General features: G+C 47.0%; 1 long non-coding RNA gene across 1 annotated transcript; it reads right to left on the reverse strand.

Annotated features, from left to right (window-relative positions):
- Window positions 1-1,028: 1,028 nt before the first annotated feature.
- LOC120763043 (uncharacterized) lies at window positions 1,029-10,521 on the reverse strand. The gene is made up of 3 exons (XR_005704013.1): window positions 10,386-10,521; window positions 1,809-1,959; window positions 1,029-1,207 (listed from the first exon to the last, which is right to left on the reverse strand). It is a non-coding gene; the product is annotated as an uncharacterized LOC120763043 (long non-coding RNA).
- Between the last annotated feature and the right edge of the window lie 6,011 nt (window positions 10,522-16,532).

The raw sequence follows: 16,532 nt of genomic DNA on the forward strand, positions 1-16,532 counted from the left end.
AGAGCAGCGCTCACCCTGCAGTGAAAGTAAGGGTGGGGGTGGAATTTAGTAATTCCAGGGAAAATTGGAGGATACTGGGAAGGGGAGGAAGACAATAATGAAGTGCGGGGAAAGACGAACCCCGTTTATTCGATACCCGGGGGTGCACCCCGGTTGCCCTCAGACAGCAGCGCTCCGGTGCGCTCGGGGAAGGAAGAGTAAATCTACTAAAAAAAAAAAAAAAAAAAAAAAAAAAGGGCAAAAAAGAAAATCAAAACGCGGACCGGAGTTTGCAAAAACCCCTGCACTGGATCCGGAGCCAACCGTCTGTTTTCCCTGAATCCCACCAGATTTGGGAGCTCTCGGGTGGTTTGGCAGAGCGACCGCGTTCTGCTGCGAACCTCACTGTGAAGAGTTAAAAACAGGGGGAAAAAGGCTTTTAAACCTGCGGCAAGAGAAAGATCTGAACTCTGGGCCTGGATTTTCCTACTGAAGGAAAACTTATTGTGTTCCAAATCCTCGGGACCTGGCAAAGCCGTGCAGGAGGGGTCAGCAGCAGGTTCTCCTGTCTAGAAAAAGGTGTCCCTCGGCCTTTCCCCCACCTCGGTGCCCCTTTTCAGTGGGGTGTAAAAAATACATCCCCTCCCGTGAAAATCTACCTTCGTAAAGTGTATTTTTAGAGAAGTTTGAGTTCAGGCGTCACGACTGGGCAGGGGGGGTGCTGTGGGAGAGGCAGGCGCTGCGAAAGAAGGTTTTTTTCCCCCTTTTCATCAAGCTCTTGCACTGCCATTTTCCCGAGACAGGGAGGGAGCGAGGGAGGGAGAGCGGAGCGACAGACAGCGCTGGCGAGGAAGTTTCTCACGGCAACTGCGGGCTGGATCGGGAACGGAGCCTTTTGTTCCCGGCAAGTTCAGCAGGAGAGAGAGTTGGAGCCTGCTGGAGAGAAAAACCAGCGGAGAAATAAAATGGAGGGAAGTAGGAAGAGAGGAGAGAGAGCTGGCGCTGGGCTGAGATTAACTGCGGAGCACCGAGCTCGGCTGTGCGCGGCATTTATTTAGAAAGTTGGTGTGGTAGCCTGAGGCAGAAATCCCTCGTTAAGTGCATGGGAATGAGTGAGAGACCCAAGGACACGCAGTGCTGGGCAGGAAGTGGAATTTTCCAAGGGGTTCACATCCTTCGGTGCTCCTTTTGCCAAGATTTGCTCTATTCACTCGATGAAGGCTGCCTCCTAGAGACACCAGGGAAAAGGCCTTAAAATGCGGCGTGCTCTAGGCCCATTTAAACTGAGAGATTAAAGGCTGGGGACACCCTCCCTTAGAGGCTGCAAGCACAGTCTGAAGCCCAGTGCAAAGTGGGGTACTGCCCTGCCTCCCCTCTGTGTCCCTTTCTCCCTTCGAGTGTTGAAACATGGTGCATTGCGACCATGATCTCGGAATGGGGTGAAAAGTCACCTAAAACCCAGCTCCCCCTCGATTTAACGCTTAGACACACATCCAGTACATCCCATATTCATATCCACTATTGGTATTGTCCCCCTGCGCACGCAGCTAATCCTTCACCCCAAACCACGCGTGCTTTTTGCGTGTATGCAGACCCAGAATGTGAAATAAACTTGTCTGAATTAACCCCCAAAGCGCTGACAAACATCCATGCCTTTAGCAGGCACCCAGGAAGGGGGAGCAGAACTTTAACCCCTCATTATTTGTACACTCGGTCTAGGTGGAATTAAAAAGCAAGAGCCTGATCGCGAGAAGAGCGAATTTTTCAGCACAAGTTTGGGGTTTAGCGAGGTGTCCCGAAAATACGGTTTGATTAAAAATGTTCATCACCTTGTGCCTTCCCGGCAGGGCAGAGGAGAAGCTCCGGTGCCCCGTGAGAGCGCGGCGTGGCTGTGACAGCAGCTCAGCGAGACACCACGTGGGGAAGCCGAGTTCGGGATTTAAACGTGCTTTTCCACTCCGGCCATGAGGGAGGGAGAGCCTGAGTCGGGGGAAATAAATAAATAAATAATGAAAAAAAGGCTTCGCGTGGAGCTCAGAAGCGACCTCTGTGGCTGCCGGGGACTGAAGTTCAAGAGCCCCGGGCTGGGAGCGCGGAGCAGATGCGGCTCGGGAAAATCCAGCAGCAACAGGAATGGAAAAGGGGGCTCGGGGGTCGCGGCTGGCCCCCCCGGGAAGCGCAGCGGAGCCGGGAAGCGCCATCCTGGCCGGGTGGGAGCGGTCCCACCCCCCATCGGAGCTGGCTCCGTGTGGGAGCGCCCGCCCTGAGCTCCGCGGGGGACGTGGTGCCCGAGCCGTGCCCTGGCCCGGTGCCCCCGGCCACGCCGCAGTCCGCGGGCACCGCTGCCCGAGCCCCGGAGCAGCCCCCGGGAGCGGCCCCGGCCCCACCGAGCTGACGGGCGGCTCTGCCCTGCCCTGCCCGGGCCGGGGCTCGGGGGGCACCGCGGGACACCGGCGGTCCCCGTCCTGCCCGTCCCCGGCGTGTCCCAGGGAGCCGCCCCGCGCCGGGACCTCTGCGGGCCTGGGAAAGTTTAACAGGGAAACGTCAGGAAGCATCAGGCAGAAATTTCAGTGCATCCCGTGTTTTATGGTGGCGTTAACTTTTACATATTGGGAGTAATTAGCAGCGAGGCTGTTAAAAGCAGATTTAAATAACCACCCCCCTCCCCCCTTTCTCTCCTTTCCCAAAATGGTCCAAATCCGGTTTACCTCTGACTCGACCCCCACCGGGGCAGAGGTGAGAGCACAAACCCCACGGTTTTGTCCATGTAGGCAGGAAAACACATTAAAACCCGCATATTAATTAACAGGTCATTTAAAATAAATATAATTTTGCGATGGTTATTTTGGGTTCTGCCCCCCCCTCCACCCCCCAACTTTGTTTTAGTAAAGTGGAGAAACATATACATAAACCTTCCTTGCAGTAGATGCCTTTTTTTTTTTTTTTTTCGAACGGAGCCCAGATGCTGGTCAGGATTAAGGTTACACCAAACACATTCTACATTGCCATTTTCCAAACAGAATAAAGCAGATGGAAAAGATGGAAGAGGATAAAGCAGGAACGGAGCAGCAGTGAAAACTGCAAGCCCTGCACTAACGCTGAGAGGAGTGAGCTGGGATGCCAGGAGAGGCAGAAAGAAAGAAAGCAGGCGTAGCGCCGCTGCATATCACATTCCTCACAGTTAAAATGAGTATCTTTAATTAAACAGCTGTCAGAATTTGGGCTTTAAACCTTATATTTAAAACGGGAGAAGGAAATTGAGCTGCAGCTGATCACTGCATCTCCTCAGGGCTCAGTCCTACGAGATGTGAAAGCCACTGGCCGGGGGCCATCAGAGTACTTAAGTCTCTGCGTAATTTTAAACATCAGCAGCCCCGGTGATTTTAAGGATCTACTCCCTTAAAGTTAGCCATGCACTCAGCACTTTGCAGGATCCGCCCAGCACACTCAGAGCAGCTCTGAGCTCCAGAACATGAGTATCTGCACATCTGAGAAACAAAGAAAATCCTCTTTTCAATAGGCTAAACATTTCTCCTTTATTTCTAAAAGACACCAGTTCGTCCATACTGGGAAATTGACCCAGACTGGAAGAAAATCTCAAGGGGAAGTTAGCAGAAGCTGTGCTTACTTGCAAAATACCACCATTTGGCAAATTCAGATTTTAGGTGAAATTCTACAATAGTGGTTTACTCAGCACTGTGACTCAGTTACATGATGTGCTTTGAAAACCTCTTGCAAAAAAAACCTGACTTTAAGAGATTTTGTTGGTATTATATAGGCACATACACAACACAGAGAAGGAATACACAAACTATTAAATATTCATGCAATGGGGAGAACACTTAGTAACGTCCCTTCATTCCAGCTGCACAAAGGCAGGCACAAATAACTGCTGAAAAAACGAATGACCCAAAACAACCACAATATTCCACATAAACACGGTGTTGAGCAGCTTGCAAACATTGGCCAAGAAAGGGTCAAACAGAAATTGTCCTTATCTACCTTTCAGCAGTGTCACATAAAGGCGTAATTCCAATCTGAATTCTGTAATCAGCCCCCCCGGGAGTGTTGGCACTTCCCACACATTCAGGGTCCCTGTGTGGGGATGGGGCTGATTTTCTGCTCCAGGCCTCCACCCCATGGAGCTCAAACAGCCTAAAAGTCACCTTGTGAACGCCACAAGTAGGGACCTCAGTGACATTTACTCAGAAACAAAAATTCAAACACATTCTGACCAGCTTTGCCGGAACTTTCAGAGTTCAGCTGTGGGACTGTGAAATGAGGTCATTTTTATCTATCAGTTATCTCTGCCTTGAGAAAGGCCCGTGATCACACCTCAGCAACAGCGCTGCTGGTAGAGGCTGGGATATCACACACATGTTCACTAAAACAAAGGCATTGGCCAGAGCTTGCTCTGTAAAACTGAGCTCCAGACATACGGAATAATCGTAAAAAAGACATAATTTTCAAATATTTATAAAAGTATTGAGTGTATCTGGCAAAACAACAAAAAAACCCCACTCCAAATCCAAACATGTAACGGTTGTTGCTTGCATCTCAATCTTTAGAATTAGATCCTGAGCGAAACGTGATCAAAAAGAGTCAGAGTCATCACAGCTGTCAGAAAAAGGTACAATTAGCAGTATTATGAAACAAAGTATTTTAAAATCTTATTTTTCGCAGCTTCAGGAAACATAGTTACTGACCTCGGCTTTTCCTGCGCCTGGGTTCAGGCAGTCACGGAGGGCACTGCGGCCCTCCCTGCGCAGCCCCGACCCTCAGGAATCACTGCCTTCCTGTTGTTGCACCTACCTCCTCTATTTTTAGAGAGTATTTTGTGCAGGACTGCCTCATACGTGTGTGCAGAGTACCCAGCACGCTTCAAGTTCTGTTTAAACACAGGCCTGAGAGCAGTAAATAATGCTGAGGCAGCACAAGGAGCAGAACTTCTGCAGGGCAGTGATGAGCCACAGGCTGCAACCAGCCCTTGGCACTTATCAGCATCCCACAGGACAACGGAGCCCTGGATTCAGCTATCATTGCTCAAGAAACTGCTCATTATCATTATGCTTTAAAGAACTTTGCAAATACTTCAAAATTCATTTTCAAAAACCTGTTTAATAGTCACAATGCAGCAACTTTCTTTAAAAATAATTAAAAAAAAAAAAATCAAAACACCCACCAATAAGCAAAACCCAACCGAAACATGAAAGCACTACAGCTGAGTTGTGATGCAAATGAGCAAATTGATTTCCACCACTTCTGGAGGTACAAAAATAATCTAAATTTGACATGCTATTATGGGGAGGAAGGGAAAAAACCCACCCCAAAATCAAGCCAAAGTCAGTGAAAGTAATGTCCAGATAATGAGAGGCTAATTAACCTGACCTCAGTGAGATGCAAAACTTAAATTATTTTTCCTCAGGAGGGGGAAAAGATGTAGAGGAAAGTAAAGAGATAAAATACAACAAAGGTTGCAATCATGCCAGACAAAGCTGATGTCTTTGATAGTGCAGCAAATTTCTCTGGGTAAAGGAAGACACCCTCACCCATCCCCAAATCAATGAAATGTTTGGTCTGGTGCATCATGTAAAAACACAGGTTAAATTGGAAAATACGAAGGTCAGTGCAAGAGAAGTTTTGTGGGTAAAAAAGTGACTAAAAATCCAGTGCTGGATTGTGCTGAAATGGGAAGTTTTGGGCTAGAGAGTGAGTGCTTTGAAAGCTCCTGCAGCTTTGGCTGCAGAACTGATGGTGCCGTTGATGGGCTTTAAGTGACACAAGCACAAGGAACTGAAAAAGAGTGTTAACACAGGTGGTTACTGACAACATCCAAAGGCATCAGTGCAGGAGACTGGAATATCCTAAACGAAGAACTGGATGAGGTTCTGGAACAGCACGGGAGTCCTGAGGAATGGGCTGGTGGAATGCAGTAATAAGATTAATGCAAATCACAAGGCTGTTCACACGGGGACTGACAGCCAAAACTCTTGCAAACTGGGAATTCACCACAGTTAGCAGGGAAGGATGAAGACTCAGAAGTGTTATTTAGCCACAGAAAGGAAGATGACAAATGGGATCTAAAGACCAGGTAAGGCACATCCAGATGTTATGGCAACAGCTCTCTTACAGAATTTTGGGTACAGTTTCTATTCAAGAATGACACATGGAAACTGGAATAATCACAGAAAAGCTCCCTGAGCTGGTTACAAGAGCAAGGAATCTGTCAGGAGAGAGGAGTGAATCTTCCTTTCAGCAAACTCCAACAAAGAGAGGGGTGATAGGGTGAGTTTGTATGCACAGACTATGGCTTGAAAACAGTATTTGAACTTGAGGGCTATGTTGGCAACAAAAACATATCTAAAGGCCTGAGTACAATTAAAATGATTGCTAGAATAGGATGTCTTATTATTAGAAAAACTAGATTTTAAAGAATCCTTCTTTCCTCAGGGGATCACAGACCCAGGAGAGAACTTTGACTGTTTTGTCATAATTTTCCCCACTTTTAATCAGTGAAATGAGAAGAAAATCTCTGCAATATTGCAAAGATGCATTTATGGCGGTTAAAAAGTATTCAGACTCTGTAGTGATAAGTGTAACAAAAATCCATTACAATTAGTAATTCCGTATTTACTGCAGCACTTGAATTATATGCAATAAATAAAATATGGAAGCAAACATCAAATAACAAGGATAAAAGAAAACTCTGAATGAGACAAGAGTTTGAGAAGGCAGGTTGTATGATTTGATTTATAATTAGAGTTTGCATCACGGTGCAAAGAACTGGATTAGGGTGGGCAAAAGTGTAAGAACCGCAGACAGGAAAACTGAACACCCTGCTCAGCTCCCCGGTAAATTCATCCGGGTCACAGGAGCGTGAAGAACCACGGAACAGAGGGTGAATTAATGTGGGCCTGGAGCACACACCAGCTCAGCACATTCCCTGTGTCAGACAGTGCTTGGAGGACTCAGCACTGATCCTTGTGTGGCCGAGCCTGCACACGCTGTCACTGTCACCTCGGCAGGGAGGGCTCCTCTGCTCTTCAAAGAGAGATTTCCAAGGGAATGGCTTCCAAAATCCCAGAGGACTGCACCTCCCAGAAGATCATAAAGGTTTGCGCCATAGTTTTCCTGAAGTCTTTCTGTTTCCATCATAAGGAACCACCAGGAACACGTATCACCCATTTCTTTCATCTCACATCTCTTCCCCTCTCCACACAAAATGCACCTGCTTCAGCAAAATAGCACCAAACCAGGGCTGCCCTTCTGGGATCTTCTGTCCTTGGTGCCTGCCCACTGGAGATGTTTTCCATCTCATTGTTCCGAGCTTCCTTGGATCTGCCACCTCTTCCCCTCCTACAAACAACAACACACACAAGCACAGAGCCAGAAAGCATCTTCAGTTGGGTTTTTTTCCTACTTTTGTTCTTTACCATTTTGTTTTTCTCAGTGTTCTCACCAGAGGACACCTCACAGCCCTGAATCTTCACATAATCAATGTTTTGGGCCAAATGAGAATCCTGGAATTTATCTGTCGGTGTTTTCTTCAAATGCCTTCCAGATTTAATTTTGGCTGGAATATTCTCAGCTGGAATATTCTGTCCTTTTTCAGGTTCCACATCAGAAAATAAAAGCAGATGCAAAGCAACTGGAAAGAGCACAAAGAATTCTGGGAGGCTGAGGAAATCTAACCCCCCAGAACAAACTGCAATGCTGGATTTGCTTAATCAATTGGAAAAAAAGAAAAAGAGAAAATAAAAAGAAGAGCGCTTATGGTAGAATTGAGAAGGGACATAATACCAATAGTCCACTTTGTTAGAGGACAGATCAGCAATCCAAAGTTCATGGGCACTGGAAATAGAAGAGGAGATAGACCATGTTTATTCCTTGAAGCTCCACAACCCTTGTTTGATCCACAGAATGTACATGGGGAAAACTCCAGGTAATTTCCTAAGCCAAGCACAAAAGATCATATATATGCACTTAAAGAATACCCCATGACAATATTCTTGACATGAACCCCAGAGTTTTCAGTTAGAAATAATCAGAAATCTGCTCTTCCACAGGTGGCAATGGGCTTCTGCATGTTAAGGGACGTTTTAACGGATTTACCGCTTTCTTCTTCATGAACATTGCAACCTTTCAGAAAAGAAGTTACACAAGGAAAAAAAAAAACAATGGATGTCAGGAGAAAAGGAATAGTCTTTTGTAAGACTGACCCACAGAAAACCCAAATTCCTGAGAATTCCCTGTCAACACACTGAAAAATAACATACAGCTGAGCAGCAGAACATCTCTCTGTGGGATAACTGCCCAGAATATCTTGAGAGGTAAATTAATAGAAGAAAGAACCAAGCACTGTGCACCCGATTAACACTGAAAATACCTGAAATCAGCATAACAAAGTGGGGTGAGTGCACTTGTGCTCAGGATGGTTAAACAGCTGTAATTAGATCAAACAAACTAGATTGATGTATCATCCCTTTGTAGCTGTGGCCTCAGAAGGCAGGTCAGGAGCTAAGTTCAGTAAAACAGTTTTAGTGCTGCAGCTTTTCTCTAACAAGGCACAGCCACACACTCACTCCAAAGTAAATACTGCTCAGGAGAACTGCTGAATTCCAAAGAAAGAAAGTTTCTAGAGAAGATGCCATTCCTTAATAACAACCTTAACTTTAGTCAGTGATAAAAACTCACCTAATTCATTCAATAATAGACCCTTTGGATAAACACTGCATAGAATTTTGGTTATGAATTCATTCAAGGCATTTGAAGGTCTTTATTGAGTTGCTCTCCATTCACTTAAAGTGTCTGCACAAAATGGGTGAATTCTAATTTGCTTTGTTCTTTCAGAACTTTTTAATTAAATTTTAAGAAAATCATGTAGAACATTGCATGAAATATGGTCACTACATTTCAGAGATGAGCAAAACATAAGGTAGCAGATGGTATGAAGAGGATATATGTGAAGAAATGTAAATAGCAGGGAACCTCACCAAATCAAAGACGTGAGGCAGAACTGAAAGCGCCTGCAAGACCCCTGGGAGAGCTGAGGAGATGAAGCAAGCACTGAGCTCAAAGGTATCAGCCTGTCCTTGCTCAGAAATGACACAACACCAACAGGAAGCTCTAATCTGGTAGAGGGACCCCTTGTTACTGAGGGAAGTGAGATTGTTGTGAAGGGTCCTTAGAGTGAATATGGGAGGAGTGGAGGGAAACAAGGACAGGTGCCAACAAATGTGTTTATCAAACACTCTTGGAATCAGAAAGATACCAACTCTTCAGAATTGTAAGCAATGAAGACATTATAAAGGAGTTAATAGAAAATATTGAACACAAATGAGATGAATTCTTTAAGTTAGGCAGGATACCAACCAAAGAGAAGCTTGGTGTCATCAGAAGAGTTGTGAGCAGCAGAAACGAGGTGACTCTGGGGTTGGGAGGGGCTGTAACTGTGTGTTACCATTGTTTGGTCCATAACCTGCACTCCAGGTCTCTGAGCTGCTGTGGCTGCACTGATTGCTGGCTGGGAGCCACTTCTGTCACCACAGAGCCAAAGAAGTTAGTGAGTGCATTGTGCCATATCTGGGGATCAGAGCAGAGCCTGGGTGAAGACCAAGCTACTCTTTCTAACCTTCTGATTAAAAAAAAAATATCAATACCAGACCAATACTGTTTAAGAGAAGCCACCAAATACCAGAGGATGTTTAGGGGTGAAGGGAGGCACCCTCGAGGAGCAGGGCCCAGCTGATAACTGCAAATTCAGCTGAAGGAATCGCTGGAAAATAGTGACTATTCTAAACATTTGTATTTCAATAGTAAGCACATTCCCACAGCAGAACTCCACAAACCTAAATCACAACTATTCCCATTTTGTATCTTCTTCTGCCCCAAGCTCCATTTGTCTGGGTGATTTATGAGGTGAGCTCTGGCTGCACAAGGCTTCTTTCCTTCTGAATGGAGGAACAATTCAGATAAGGAACAAATCTCTTCTGAGTGAATAGAGGAAACTGGACTTAACTGCATTGACTGAGGTATTTATTGTACATCTAGGCCAGAGGAAGCTTAGCAGTTTTAATACATATAGAACTGCAGAGAGCTGCTAGGAAGAGCAGAAACCAAACAAAATAGATTCACAAGTTCCTTAATAATTTAAATTAAGCCACTAAAGTAACAGGAAAGAAGGAGCAACAGATATCTATCAATTCCAGTGGCTGATTCCAGCCACCCACAGGAACTGAGGAGCAGTTGGTTCTTTGTCCCCTCAGGCACCCTCAGGCTGAGGGACAGCTAAATTGTAACCACATAACCTCCAACGTGCAGTGCTTTCGTGGCTGTTGATTTCATAAATTGTCCTTGTCATGGAAGACATTGGATATAATTACAGACAAAAAATATAACTCACAGACCTGGTCCTGGGCGAGGTGCTTTGGCGACTCAACAGCTCAGGGGATCATCAGCTCTTCATAGACAGGAACCCAATGCTAAGAGATAAACTGCAAGAGATAAATCTCTGTGGTACAACTCCAGCTTACCAGTTTGGAGAAGACCACGTGCAGAATTCCTGAAAGGCAATGAAACCACAGAATTAAAAATTCTAAGTGCAACCCCCAATATTAAGTCATCCATTTACAATTGTTGGTGGTGAATCCATCTATTCCAGATGGGAAGAGGTCACTCTCTTCTTTTTCCAGGGCAAGTCTATGAATAATTTGAGTGATTAAAGCTCAAATCAGGTGTGAAAATGAAAGATCAGAAAAGCACATGGAAAAGAAGCCACACTCACAAAGAGAGACTCACTCAGCTTTAATTCAGGAATCAGGAAAGGCCCCTTCCATTTCTGTCCTGCCACAAAATACAGGTGAACTCATATATTTTTTCCCGAAGAGTCGTCACTTTTAAAGGCACATTGAAATCTTATTTTTACTTTTTAGGTCTCCCTTTCTCTATTGGAGATGACCTAAATTTTGAGCTGAAGCACTCACAGCATCCTCGCTTGGAATAGAAAACAACAGCAAAAAAACATCAGGCTGTGAAAAGAGGGAAAATAATAGGAGGGAAAATTACAGTGAAGTCCTCCCTGAATAAGAGGAGGTCACAAATGCTGCAGAAATAGAAGCTGAAGTGGTGCTATCCTGAGCCAGGGAACACAAAGTGGTTGCATTTACAGCCCAGGCAGAGGACAGGTGGGCAGGATGTGAATCGAAGCAAACGGCCGCAGTTCTGGGAATACCCAACAGCTCTCAGCATCCCCCTTCAAACACAGCACTGCGCTCCCGGGGCAAGAAATGTCACAGATGCCAAAATCCAAGAGCCTCCTGTCACAAAAAAACCACAACCCTACAAAAACTTGAATGCTTTCTAGGAGTGCTGAAATGGAATTTGAGAGCTACAGGAAGGGGTAGAGGCAATATTTTATATATAAATAGAAAGATGTATGGGAACACATAGAAAACCCAATAATCAGCAGTAGAGACTATTGAACATTCATGCAGCTCATCATTAACAAAACAAACCCCAAAATGTACTTGTAGATAGATTGATTTTGCTTTATTTTATCATCTTAAACAGCCATAAGAAACTAAGATTATAATCTGTGCCTTTTTAAAATTCCATTCAACAGATGTTCATAAACAGACTTGAGCCAAATTTCAGCTCCCCAAAAGGATATTCAGCCCAAGAACTTTTACAAATGGATGATAAAGTCCCACTTTTCCCCTTGTAATCATTGCTTTTCTGAGACACCAAATCCTCTCTTAGCCTCATTACAAGTTCCCACCAGCATAAAATGTATTTTTCATTTCCATTTCCTATAGTATTGTTTTCCAAAAATGGCATTTCCCAGCACAAGACAACTCTCCTTCACTCCTTTTTTATGTCACCTCCTCAATACGAAAAGGATCGTCTCAGTGACAAGGCTCTGTTCTTCTAAAAAGATGAAAAAAATCCAAGTGGTACTAATAAATATTTACTTAATGTAAAGAAAAGGGAATTCAACAGTTAAGGATGAAAATTACAGGGGGGGGAAAAAAAGGTGTTTGGAAAGGCAAGGCTGTAAGAAGTTCAGTGCTGTTTATGAGAACGACTGCTCAATGGCTCCTTCTGGGACACAGCGAGATGACTTCTTTAAAAAGTATGGTCTAGAAATACCCCCAAATCACTGAAATTATAAGTCACCCGAGTATTTCGGCTGCAATACAAAATTAACAAATATCAGGACACATAATGAAAATGGTGGAATGAAACCAGCATTGCACTGACTTCTCTATGTTAAAAGGGGAAGGGGGGGGGTTGAAGTGAAAGGTTTTATTTTTACTTAATTACTCTCAGTGCTCCCTGGGGACTCCTTCCAAAGCGTATTTTGTATTTGGACCTAAATGCAAGCAGGATTCAGCTTTGATCTTATTCCTTATGACAATACATTTCTTAAATTAGAAGTCCCACAACTGGAATGTTGACACCACTGCTGGTTCCTCCACCACCTCAGAGTCCCTCCTGTGTTATCAATCCATTAACCCGGGAAGCAGTGAGAACAGGGGAACACAGACTGTTCAAAATTAAAAAAATCCACCCACAAAATAATACTTTGTAAGCTTGTAGTATCTTTCATCAATTTCTATGTATGTGGAAATGGGAAGCCTCAAAATGCTTTAAAAAACCAAACCAAAACAAAAAACCACAACCCCCCCCCCCCTCCCCGCAAAAAACCAAAAACAACAAAAAAACCCCCACCTAACTTCAAGGTATTCTGAAATGATAACATATTAATTGAGTGAGCATCCACCTGTGATGCGATTTAAGAGTCTCCTACTGCAGCATTTCACACATATTCAATCCACCTTCTGGTTACAGCGTGCAAGTTTATGGTATGTAGAAGGAACAGCAGAGCTGGTTAAAGATTTTCTCTTGCTTCACATACTCTGCAAGCTTCTCATTAACTCATACATGACTTTAATCAGCGCTGAAGCACACACTTCCTTCAGCATGCAGCAGGACTGGGCTGGGGAAAAAAAAATCCTCCATAAAATATTATTGTAACCATGAATTAATAAAGAGAAGGGCAACGTTTTCCTAAAGTGGCTGCTGATTTTCATCTCTAAAGGGTTAAACCGACCTTCGCTGATCCAGAAGAGGCAATAAAATAGAACTTTAAGGACAAAAATGGAGCACTTCAAGAGATTATTATGAAGAACCACATTCAAGAAGACAAAACCGTATTCTTAAAGCACAGATGCTTCTGAAACAAGAGATCGCACGTTTTTAACAGCACACTGCCAACCGCTTGTAATGAATAAGCAAAACGAGGGGAATCAGGCTGTTTTTTTGCCTTTTTCCTTGGAGCTCAGAGAGAAGGGGCATTCAGCTAGCTCTGCACTTCTGCAGGGCTGTGGAGCTGGTGCTGGTCGGTGTGTGGGGGGAGAAAACAGAGCAAAGCCTGAGAAAAACCCGTCAGAGCTCCTGTCCTCCCCTTCCAGCGTTAATGGGAGGGATACGAGTCCATGGGAGCTGCAGTGGGGGATGGTGCTGGCGGAGGGGGTGGGGAGAACCGAGCGAGGCCTTACAACCATCAGCAGCTCTTGTTCTTGTTCCTTTCAGCCTTAGCAGGAGGATGTGAAGCTCATGGAGCCGGCAGCGGGATGGGGAGGAGGGGGGGAAGCAGCGCAGGATCATAGTTTAGCTTTTGTCCCTTCTCCACAGGGTTAATAGGAGGACACGAGTGTCACCGGGATAAGGGCAGGGCCGGGGGAGGCACGGCCGGGATCGCAGCTCCCCGCAGGGCTCCCGGCAGCGGGTGCTGGGATTTGTGGGGGCCTGTGCGAAGTCACAACACCCGCAGGCGAGGTGTTGGGGGGGGTAACACGGGGCAAACTTCCCTCAACGTGGCGGCTCCGCTTATCCAGCCAGGCGAGCCCGGGGTGCCCCGCGGGGTGGGGCGAGCCCCGGCCTTATCTGTGGGGCGCAGGGAGCGCGGCTCCGCGGCCGCGGGCAGGGAGGGAGCGAGGGAGGGAGAGCCCAGGTGCGCCGACACAGGCAAGGGGGGCACAGGCGGTCCCGCAGCCGCTCTGAGGGAGCTTCCTGCCCGCAGCGGCAGTGCGGGGCTGAGGCGCGACCTCGGCCCCAAACCAGGGGAAAGTTTCCCCAAACTTTGGCGCGGGGGTCCCGTCCTCCCTCAGCGACCCCTTCATGGCGCCCCCCCCCCAGCGGCTGTTCCCGCCCCCGCCGCAGGGGGAGGGGGGCGCTGTTCCCGGCTCCGCGCCGCGTTTTCCCGCTCACCCCCCGCTCCCCGCGCCTCCTCACTCCTCCGCGCCTCCGGATCCCTCCGCCGCAGCCGGCGCTGGGGCTTTTTCACCTCCCCCACCCCCATCGCTTCATCCCGATTATCCCTCCCGAAACTGCTGGGAGGATGCGGGAAGGGAAACGCTTCTCCCACCCCGTTCCTGTAACGGGGTCCCGGTTAAGGGACAGCGGGGCGGAGCCTTTTGCCGAGTGAGGGAGAGGAGGCGGTTGGGACTACTTGGCGTTCCTGCCACGGCTTTGGCGGAAGGAGCGCGCTTGAGCGAGAGGCTGTGCGGTACTGCGGCTCTCCTCAGCGCTTCCTGGAAACTCCCGCTTAGGAGCGAGGGGGGGCGGGAGCGAAAGAGTCCCAGGCCGGGAAGGGGAAGGGGGGCAGGGCACAGCCCCCTCCCCGTGCCCGGATGCTCTTCGAGCCCGCTGACACCCCTCAGACCGATCCTCACCCCCTTTTCCTGGGCAGATGGAGCAGGGAGAAGTAAGGGATAAACTCCCTCGTAACCGCCGTGCGCGGTGGTGGGGGCTGAACCCCTTTCCCCCTCACAATCCGGAAGGTGAAAGGGCAAACTCCTCTTTTCCCCTCACAACACGAGGTCTGGAAGAGAGCAGACCCCCCTTTCCCCCCTCAACACGGGTTGTGGAAGACCAAACCACCATTTTTTCCCTCACAAGCCGGGAGCGCCCCTCTACCCCCAAAACTGAGGAATGGGGAACGCAGCGGGCTGGGGTGGGGGGAAAGGGCCCGGCATGGCCGGGGGAAGAAACACCCCCCTCTCCCCCCAAAAAAGTGCCCCTTTCCCCCCGAGTTCGTTGGGATGGGGGCGATCCCTGGACCCGGGGGGCTGGGAGCGGGCTGAGGCGGCGCGGGGGAGGGGAGGCCGGGCTGGTAAATGCAAAACGCTGGTACAGAAGCGTTTTAGCACAATCGGGCTGGAAAGCTCCGACTGCAACGGGCTGAGAACAAAAAAAAAAAAAAAAAAAAAAGAAAAAAAAAAAAAAAAAAGAAAACGTGAAAAGGCTCCTTTGCTGCCCTCTGCCTGCCGAGGCTGCGGGGGAGCCCGGCTGCCTCCAAGGCCGGGGAAAGGCTGTCATTGCCTGAGTGAAAAAACAGAGGAATCCGGGCCGGTTTGCACACATGTAATGCCTCCACAGAATCAATCAGGTCGGAAAAAACCTCCGAGATCATTGAGTCCAACCTTTCCTGGCTCTGGATGCACTGAATTATCATTTTTCCTACGTGTGAATGTGCTCTTGTTCATCTCACTTCCGAACAACTTCAGTAGATGGTAAAACTTCCCCTTAGTCTAGGCTGAAGGATGTCTCCATGCTGAGAGGGTTTTGGGGTTTGCGCTTTAATACTTGAATTATTTAATGACACAACAGTACAAATGCCTAACACATGCAAGCCACAGGAAAAAAAAAAAAAGAAAAAAAGTGGAAAACGGGAGGGTAGGGTGAGTGTGCTGATAAATGTCTGTGATACACAAACATGGGTAGTAAATACCGTGTGGTTCATTAGATATGGGCTGGGGCGATCCTGCCCTGCAGTTAAAGGCCTCTCACTTCCTCTGCCTCCTCCAGATTTGGTGCCTTGTACCAGCTCCTCTCTCCAGCTCTACCAGTTCCCAGTTTGCCACCCTTTAAATCTGGAGCTGTTGATCCTCTCTGGTGTTACAATGTAACTCTTTGATGCCAAAAGCCCCTTCCTCCACTGAATCCCCAAGTTTCAGGGATGATGGGACTACGCAGGAAAGGCAAATAACATGTAATGAAATTACGTGGAAGAGAAAGATCCATTAGAGCAAGGAGATACCCGTAAATCCTGTTAGCAGCCAAGCATTTCCATAGAAATATCCTGATTCTAGATGCCCAGCACCTTTCCTACACTTCCATTTCCTTAACACCATTCCTAAATCCCTTCGTGGCTTCATTTACAAACCTAAACCCCAAATGTAAATTGAGAGGGGAGGATCTCTTTGAAGTCAGTTCTCCTTGGATTTTAGCTCTAAATTCCGTAGTTCAGGGTCTACTGGAAAGGGCAGCCTGCAGCTCTTGGACCAGGAATCATCTCTTGGCTTTAGACTCCTCCAGCACCACTCAGTTAAAGATGAGCTGTGTTAATATCTTTTAGTTACGTGCTCTTTGTTGTACTTTTATTCCTTTGCTCTTTGTACCCCAGTCAGTGCAGAGCAGCTTGTAAATACATGGATTTATTCTGTCAGCCTCACACTGCTTTCCTTGGACATCAAAATATTAAAACACAA

The sequence above is a fragment of the Hirundo rustica genome, chromosome 25, assembly GCF_015227805.2.
Source record: "Hirundo rustica isolate bHirRus1 chromosome 25, bHirRus1.pri.v3, whole genome shotgun sequence".
Taxonomy (NCBI): domain Eukaryota; kingdom Metazoa; phylum Chordata; class Aves; order Passeriformes; family Hirundinidae; genus Hirundo; species Hirundo rustica.